We start from the raw sequence: 10,231 nt of genomic DNA on the forward strand, positions 1-10,231 counted from the left end.
ATTAAAAATTAAATTAAAAATTAAAAATGTAAATTATATTAATGCCCATTAAGTAGACAATGAGCAACACACAATTACCAAATACAAAAATGCAACAGAACCTGAGATTTAAAAGGTAGTACGGCTGGGACTGGTGCTGTATACATCTAATCTCAGCCCTTGGAAGGGGGATCTGGAGTCCATATCTGTGAGTTCAGTCAGCTTGGTCTACATAGCCAGTTCTAGGTTAGCTGGGGTTACATAATAAGACCCTGGGACAAAAAGACTTACAAGAGGCTGATTAATCAGTGATGAAATAAAGCATTTGTCTGACTTTCTACCTCAATTTTTGACTTTGTACCTCAAGTACAGAAACAAGTCACTTCTGTGACAGGGAAATGTAAACACTGATAATATAGTAAATAACACTAGGTGTATAGACATTAGACATTTCCATTTAGAGACAAATGATATAAATGAAAAAAAATATAGATGTAAGATTGACTTGAGAATAACCCGGAGAAGCTGAGGTAGAAGAAAGCAGATGGGACTCTGCTTTCTTTCTGTAGACATAAACACCAGGAGAAATCAAAATACTTGCTTCTCGTAATATTATTTTCTATACATTTATTATTTTAAATGTTCAATAAGAGTACAAGTTAAATTTATTATGGTTAATCTAATCAACTTTTGAAAGCATGTCGTGTACATGCTTTAAATAAAAATACTGCCTATGATTTAAAGGTTCTTAAACCAGTTGAAAAAAGTCAAGTTTAATACTATTCATTATGTTGTAAACTTAAGAACAAAACCAGTTGATAATGTTTATGATTATACACAGGACTGAAACTGAACTGATTGTCCCTCTCCATGAACATAATTGAATATATCTAAGATTAATAAGTGTGTTTATAAATAGCCTCAGGCATCTTTTCTTCTATCTTTCTAAGACTGTGTATATGGATGCAACATATACATCTCATGGAATAAAAATACACGCAATTAGTTAATCTATGAAATCAGTTGAAGTAAATACTCAAAACAACCAATAGAAAAACAGTGAACACTAAACCTACTGAATATTTTTCTAAAAGAAAACTCATGTTTGTAAAATGCAACATTTCGTCTTTGCTTTTAAAACATGAAAAGTAGTCAAATAAGCATTTTACTTTATTCCTGACATAGTATGTTCAAGTATGTCATATGTGAGATATGGATTAATAATATTAATAATATTAATATTATTATATATTATTATATATTATATAATATATAATATATTATATAATATATTATATAATATATAATATATAATATATAATAATATATAATACATCATATCATATATTATATAATCAGGGTTAGGGTATATATATTATATAATATATAATAATATTATGTAATATATAATAAAATATTAATATAATATATAATATTAATATATTATGTATATTAATACTATTACTTTTTATATAATATAATATAATATTATTATATAATGTTAATATTATTGATATTATTAATATTATTATTCCAACCTGCTGTTGGATGGTTATTGTTCATTATTTTATCTTATGAATGTGCATACCCATATATAAATGTATAGATTGGTTGATAGTCTTCAGTCTTGGTGGTAAAACCCCACTTCCTTCCCAATATCTTCAATTCACTATAAAGAAGCAACTGCAAAAGATGAAATTATATTTTAAGTATTGCTTTCCAGTTTTCATCTAGGTAAATTCTACCGGTGATAATGCTTCAGCAAAGAAAACAGACTAATATTTGTATATACACCTATTTGAGAGTAAAGAGAGGGGAGAATGAAATTGAGAGATTTAAAAATACTATACCTTTTCTTGGAACAAGTAAGATGAATCCCCATGTTGTGACTTAGTGCGGCTCATGTTCCCTACTTGAAAACAACTCTCGATACCCTGGAGATATATATGTGTGTGTGTATATATATATATATATATATATATATATATATATATATGGTATATATACCATATATATTATATATATTACACATATATTGCATACATTACATACATATATTACATATATTACATACATATATTACACACATATATTACATATATATATTAATGTAAAAATATAGAGAGCTCCCACCCAATACTTACAAGGCTTGGTCCTACTTAAGTCCTGAGATCATGCAAGACTGAGTGCATTCAGACTGAAAAAACATGGAGATGTGTGGTGATTGAGGTGGACAGGATTGAAGAGAAGTTGGAGGTAGGGAAAAAGTATGATCAATATCGTGCTTGTGAACATTTTTCTGACTGGAAAAAAGAAAGTAGAGAATTTCTGCTAGTAAAATAGATGGACCTAACCTAGGCCAATCTTTCTTCTGAAGACAGCTAAAGAATCTGTACGAAGTAAAAACATCGGTTTCTTTTTTCTTTTCTTTTCTTTTTTTTTTTTTTTTTTTTTTGGTTTTTTGAGATGGAGTTTCTCTGTGTAGCCCTGGCTGTCCTGGAACTCACTCTGTAGACCAGGCTGGCCTGGAACTCAGAAATCTGCCTGCCTCTGCCTCCCAAGTGCTGGGATTCAAGGCGTGTGCCATCAGTTATTGATCATTATTGGTTATCAATTAGTATAGATAATTATTGATTATCACTTATTGATTATTGATTGGCATTGATTATTGATAGTTATTCCATTACCGTCATCCCCCTGCCTCTGCCTTCCAAAACATCAGGTTGTTTTTTTTTGTTTTTTGTTTTTTGTTTTCTTTTTTGAGACAGGGTTTCTCTGTGTAGTCCTGGTTGTCCTGGAACTCACTCTGTAGACCAGGCTGGCCTCAAACTCAGAAATCCGCCTGCCTTTGCCTCCCAAGTGCTGGGATTAAAGGCGTGCACCACCACTGCCCAGCAAAACCTCAGTTTTAAAGCACTGGATTGATAACAAATCTGTTGAGAGCCACAAGTGAAAGCTGAAGCTGGAAACTCAGGATTTCTAAAATTACAGCCAATTTTTTCTCTACGGCTGCTTGCTGCTTGTTTAAGTCTGGTTCCTGTTCCTGTTATAAACACTTGACCAAAACAACTTAGGGCGCAAAGGATTGACTTTAGCCTACAGTTTACAGCCCATCATCTATCAATGCCTAGAGAAGAGCTCAAGGCAGGAACCCAGAGGCAGGAGCTAAAGCAGAGCTCATGGAAGGATGCTGCTTACTGGTTTGTTCCCTACTTCTGTTCAGCCAGACTCCTTATACAACCTCCTGTGGACCTGGTTCTCCTCCAACAGTTAGCAAGGAAGAAAATGTCTCACAGATATGTCCATTTGCTGGAGACTAGTAGAAACCTTCCCACGGATGTTTGCTTGAGGAAGTGCAGCCCAAGACAGTTCATGAGGTGCAGCTTGCTGCCTGCTCCTGATAATGGAACAGCAGTATACCAGAAAGAGAAAAACCACAGGACGTCCCTCCAGGTGGTTGACATCAATAGTAGAAAAGACCACAGGATGTACCCCCAGATGGACAAAGATAGTAAGATCAGGGGGTTCTGCCTGTTTTATATGGGCAGTGACATAGCTTCTCCCAGGTAAAGGTGAGGTAGCCAGGTGGATTCCGGGAATGTATGGCTGACTTTGATATGCTCCTTTTTCCTCGTATTGTCCTCCCTCCCCATTTCCTTGTTAGGAACTGTATGAGTTGAGAGTTGCTTTCTCATTAAAATCAGACCCTGACAAGTCTCTGTTTGCTTGGTCTTGCTTCTTTCTCTCGCCCATGTTCCTTTTCTGGTGAGATTCCCCTCGATCCCCAAGAATAACTAAGACCTGTGGGTCTGGTCAGCCATTGTTCAATTTAATAGAGGCTGTTTTTTCGGTCGTGAGACCCTCTTCTAAGGTGCATCAAGTTGACAACCAAGAAAAGCCATTGCACCATGGCCAGAGGACGTTGTCAAGAAAGCTCAGCAACACTGGGGACACCGAGGACAGGAGTAATAAAGAGCCTCAGGCTGCCAGACACTAGACAATTCTCCATACTGGATACATCCAGGTAAAAACCCAGCAAAATTAAAGTACTGATAAATCATTGGGCATGATGGTATATACCTACAATCCAACACTCAGAATACAGAAATAGGAGGATTTCGAGTTTGAGGACAGCCTTGGCTTCAAGTTACAGTCAAGTCTGAATTACATAGTTAAATTCCTGTCTAAAAACCAAAACTTCCCCCAAAACCCAAAATAAGAACAAAACCCCCCAGTAACTAACTCAAATACAAAGATATGTAAGAGATGATGTATCAGTGCTACTGGCAATCCAAGTAGTAACATTCTAAAGAAATGTCTTGCTTTAGAATGTGTTACTGTGGTCGGGTGGTGGTGGCGCATGCCTTTAATCCCCGCACTTGGGAGGAAGAGGCAGGGGGATGATGGTGATGGAATAATGATCAATAATCATGCCAATCAATAATAAATACCAATCAATGACCAATAATCAACACTGTTGAATAACCAAAAGCAATTGATTATCATGATAATCAATAATTGATAATGAGCAGTTAGTGCTAATCAATAATCAATTCTAATCAATAGCCATTAACAATCAATAATTGATGGCACACACCCTTAATCCCAGCACTTGGGAGGTAGAGTTGGGGGAATCACGGTGATGGAATAATGATCAATAATCGATGCTGATCTATAATCAATAATCAATAAATGGTAATCAATAATTATCAATATTCATTGTTAACCAATATGATCAATAATTGATGGCATACACCTTTAATCCCAGCACTTGGGAGGCAGAGGCAGGCATATTTCTGAGTTCCAGGCCAGCCTGGTCTACAGAATGAGTTCCAGGACAGCCAGGGCTACACAGAGAAACCCTGTCTCGAAAAATAAAATCCCCCCCCAAAAAAATTCCAAGAAAAAAAAGAATGTGTTACTATTTTAGTTTACTAAAAAATTAAACATATGCCCTCCTAAGCACTAGGTACAGCATTCTTTGTCATAAACACTAGAGGCCACGATTGTTCAGCCACTATCTTTTTTATTTTGGAAAGTTTTGATAGAGATGTATCTCAAAGACACAAAATGATCCAACAGTCAACATTTCTGACTGTTACATGGGCTCCTCAGTTTCAGTTTTGAGGCATCTGACATTGTAGGTATCTACAACCAGAAAATTAATTTTGGGGGGAGACAAAATATCAATAAAGTACTTAAATTGAAAAAAAGTTTTGGTTTTCTAATCATGGTTTTTCAAATCATGTTCTATGAATGCACGAAAGCACATATACATGGCTATGGTGTGAATAGAAAATAATAATAAAATAAATAATAAATATAAAATGTCTCATCCAGGTTCACGTGTTAAACCAGCTGAATGTGCTGTTGTGGGAGGATGTGTGGCATCAGTGGAAGAGGCAGGAACATGAATTTCAAGGTCTTCTGGCCTCCCTCATTCTCTGTTCTCTCTCTGTCAACTTCTCCAGAATGTGGCCTCAACTCACACAGTATGATCTGCCCCTGTGACTATGGACTGATCCTTTGCAAAATCTTTGGCCAAAATAAATCCATTCTTAGGTATTGGGTAACACCCACAAAAATAATCTGATGCACACTCACCAAAATCCTGATTAAATCACGGCAAATTTATTTTGTAAGTTCTTAAACTTTTAAATGAAGTACATTCCTGATATAGGTAGATTTAAACTGTTTACAGTAAGCTAAGTAACTGATAACAATTGCAGAACAAAATGTGCCAATCTTCAAGTGAAACCTCACAAAACCTAGGCTTAACCAATAAAATGTATTTGTGAAACAAACCCAGAGAGCTCAAGGGAAGACAGACTGTGCAAGTCAGAGGGTACATAAGCATAACAAATTGCTAACATTGTCTCTCTCAAAGACAGGGCAATCCACATTGCTACAGGCTATCTCAAAGACAAGGCAATCCACATTGCTACAAGCTATCTCAAAGACAAGGCAATCCACAATGCTACATTCTACACTGCAAAAAGTATCATGTTAACCCAAGATTATGTGTCAGCTTTGCAATGAAAATATCTTATTCACAATCTGTAGAAAGATAAGAGATAACAAACGTCAATAGAAACAGAGAATTCTGTAGTGTTAGTTGATTTTAAGATTAAGTTAATATAAATTGCAAGAATATTTTTATATACTTTAGCCCTTAATTGAAGTTAAAATTTAAATAAGAATGGGAAGGAAATGAAACTGCTAGTTATTCAGAACATCAATATATAGGTACTGGTAGGTCCTGGGAGATTCTTGTTAATTAAAATTACTTAGAAGCTAGATTCTTTGTCAGTGGTAATCAAATAACAAAATCTATTTAAAAGAAACCAACTGTTCTGTAGATCGGAATATAAAAAAAAATCTTAGAAATAAGCTTCCATTTATGGAATAAAATAAAAGTACTTACAACAAGGCATAAACTGAATTAGTCCAAGCTGTGGGAAGGTCACAGGAAGAGAAATCCCTGGAAGATCACTTTGGTTTGAATGTTTGGTAGTTTGGTCAGCCCAAGCCACCACTTTTTTTTCTCTCTACTAAATTTTCAACATCTTTGAAGTCAGAATCAAAAGCAGCATTTGACAGGCCAGTTTCTTTCAATCTCCAATACTGTTTTTTTAGGGCTAGAAGCAAAGCATTCAATAAACTACAAAGAAGATGACAAGAAAAGAGAGATCTCTGTTATAAACACACTATTATAGTTCTTTGGTACAACAGGCAAAGTATTACAGTATCATTAAAATGATTTCCTATGTAACTTTACTTGAGAAATTCTCTAAGCCTGCAACAAGTCTATGTGAGGCCAAACTGTCCTTTTTAAAAACTCTCTCTGTTGACTCTCTCCCTTAATACTCATGAAAATATTAATATTAGTTTTATCACAGTTCAACTTTGTTTTGTAGAAAATGTTCTACAGGTAGGTGGTCCTGGTAGTTTCCATGTGATCCTGTGAGTCTATACCCAGCTGGAACCCTGTCATCATCTAAGCCCACAGCCTCTATGACTTACCTCATGGCTTCTTCATAGTCCATGAGGTTAGACTTACAACAGTTGCATGATTATCAAATGTGGATATTTTGGTATATGACATATACACTACAGTATAGTAGCTACACAGAGATAGAAGGTGAGTGTGGGAAAGGCCTGGGGATCTGTGGAGGGGAGGACAGCACCAGCTGCATAGATTTATGGATCTCTGCACTTTGGGCAACTCTACTGTTCTGGGGAGTATGATTACTAGGTCTGAAAGTGCAATGAAAGCCTTACTTTTGACTTTTTGAGTATCCCCATATACTCAAGATTGGAAGTGACAAGTGTTTCACTATATTTAAAGTGTGCATTTAAGCAACAGACAGACATTATGCAGATTGCCTACTTTCTTGGGAAAGTCTGAAATTGTCATCTGTCAGACAGAACTGTGTAGGAGATTGACAGCTCCAGCACTGCCTGCAGTACCGAGCTCAGGCATAGGCCTGGGGGATTAAAGAAAGACTCAGACTCGGTCATTCACTGTGAGAGAATGCCAATGCCTTTACTAAGCAGGTTCAGTATATACACCAAGCCAGGGAAGGAAAACCACAAACTCAGGAAAAAGCAGGAACTCAACTGGGGGGCAACAGCATGTCAAGTGTAAATTTCCTTCCTGGGACATCATCCTTCAACAGGCTGTTTTGTTCTTAGAAAAACTGCAGAATGTTACTTAGCAGACAGTAGCACACGGAAAGTCTCAGCCAGCTGTTTGGGATCCTACAGAGATGGACAATGCAGAACTGCAGTCATGGACAGTTGCGAGGAAAGTTTTTCTTATTTGAAAAAAAAAAAAAAAGACTGAACAAATAAGGCTCCCAGCAATGCCATTAAAATATAAAAAGAAAGAAAATGTAGCTTTTGATTTCTTACCTTTTTATACCTGAAAAGAAATAAACATGACAATGCCTTCTTTTTTTTTTTTTTTTTTTTCTGGTTTTTACTGGAGGCTCTATCATTAGGGACTATTATGTTATTTAAAATTATTTACATAGTAGTAAAAATGAAGAACTCAGGCTAAAATTATTTCCTTTCATAATATGTATTTAATATGTGGAAATCATAGAATTGACTTGCAACACATAATCTTTCTATAAATATATAAGAATTGACTATACATTAAGAACTAGAACTCACTTAGCTTCTCCACCTGCCTTCATAACTATAAGAAGCAATTTCAGCTTTTGAAAGAAAGACTCAATGCAATATCTTTGTGTAGAACCTAATTTCTCCCTTACTGATGATTATGGTGTATCTGAATTAAAATAAGATTTAATCATTATGTTAAAATTTATTTTCCTTAAACTTTATTAAAGGAATATGGTTTCTATTATTTTCAGGTTCAAATTTTTAAGTTTCAAACACCTATATGAACTGCAATTTTTTTCTATATTTAGTATAAAAACTAGTAAAATTGTTTCTTTTTTTTACTCTACAGCAATAGTTAAGATAAAAACATGTCACAATAAACTCAAACTGTCCTGTTTTAATAAATGTAAAACATCCTATTATCTTGTAACACATAATCCCTGAGGTCGGCAAGTATAAAAGTGGTGAGGGAGATGCAGTCCATCCCCCGTGCCTTAGGAGAGCTGTGCAGCTCACTGTAATAGGAAAACAGTGAACAGACAAGAAGATTCTATAGACCTTAAAACTAATATGTTACAGAAATTTCTAGTTTCTGCCGGCCATTTGATTAAACAATAACTTACTAATCATTTTTAGAAACTTTGGTTTCCTATTCCTCATATTCAGAAACTATGCCAGTGTAACTAGATAATCTCACCTATACACTATATCTATACATGCGCACACATATGCATAGTATGTAAATATTTCATATACAATAATGAACCTCAAGGGTTTTCTTTTATACATATCAGGTGAAAACAGTCCAGATGCTCAGCCCATTTGCTTTCCCTTTATTTTCTGTCTCAATCTTCTTAATTATGTGATTTCTAAAGAATAAGAATTTAAGTTAACGTATCTGACTTGAAAGCTTAAAATACAAGTTCTCTGTTACTTACTGTTTCCCTCCTAAGTACTAGAAAGCTAAACCATAAACATTACATTTGTTTGACCAAAGGATAATTCTTGTCCAAACTAAAGACATGAACATTTTCTTTGTTTTCTTGTTTTTAATCTAGTTTCAAAATAGGGTCTAAATTTCCTACTACTTCCATGGCCTTCTACTGACATTTATCAAGTACTGAAATTACAAGCACACAAAGGCATATCCACTGGTGTTCTGTAAATTTCTCTACAAGATTAACTAGAACCTATCATCTCTAACATAGGAGTTGTCATTTATTTACTATGTGAATAACGTTATGTTTTTCATAAAATGACCAATACTTTTTTCCTGAGTCTCTGATCCTGGTTTTACATTTGCTGTTTATAGAAGCCGTTTTCTAACACATTAAACCCTATACCACCTCATATACGATTGAAGTGCTGTATTCAACCACAAACCAGCTGGCTGACTACTATTCCAGACAGTATGATGTAAGAATCAAGTATGCAGTATTAACTCAGTAAAACTTTTTACAGGAAAAATGAGAACACTTGAACAATTAACACAAAAATGTATATTTAGATGCTACAAGTGTCCAAAGGCTATTTGGATATTTGGATATGGTCACAGGCTTACAAATGCAGGATGTATGACAATGCTATACTAAATTCACATCCTGGCTACTCTACCTAGTTTTTTTTTTTTTTTTTTTTAAGTAGCATTAATAAGTACAAAATCTGTTTAAGTAACATTAATTAAAAAATTCATTTGTCTTCATAAAGACATATGAGTAACAATATCCAAAACTGGACTACATCAGTAATTCATTCTTTCAAATGTCTATCTAAAGAGTTACTCTAATTATATTTCCCACTGCAGACTGCGGGTCAGACTACAGCCTTACCAGATGTTGGCTTAAGGTCCTCACCCTAGTGTCAACTTGCCTTCTCGGTAATGATGGTCTGACTACATAGAAAAATCATGGAGGATAGATGCAAAAATAATCAAACAAAATCCCCACTCGTTTCTACTTGTCTCGGGCTCTGGCTGAATCTTTCAGGCACTATGACAGCCAATTCTGAGTACATCTAACTCTCATAAAAGGCCAGTGAAAGAAGAACACAAACTAGAAAAAAATTAAAGAAAGCCTATTTAGTCTCAAATCAGAGGTAGCCTGCCTGATATGATAAAGGATAG

Source organism: Arvicanthis niloticus, chromosome Y (assembly GCF_011762505.2).
Source record: "Arvicanthis niloticus isolate mArvNil1 chromosome Y, mArvNil1.pat.X, whole genome shotgun sequence".
NCBI classification, from domain to species: domain Eukaryota; kingdom Metazoa; phylum Chordata; class Mammalia; order Rodentia; family Muridae; genus Arvicanthis; species Arvicanthis niloticus.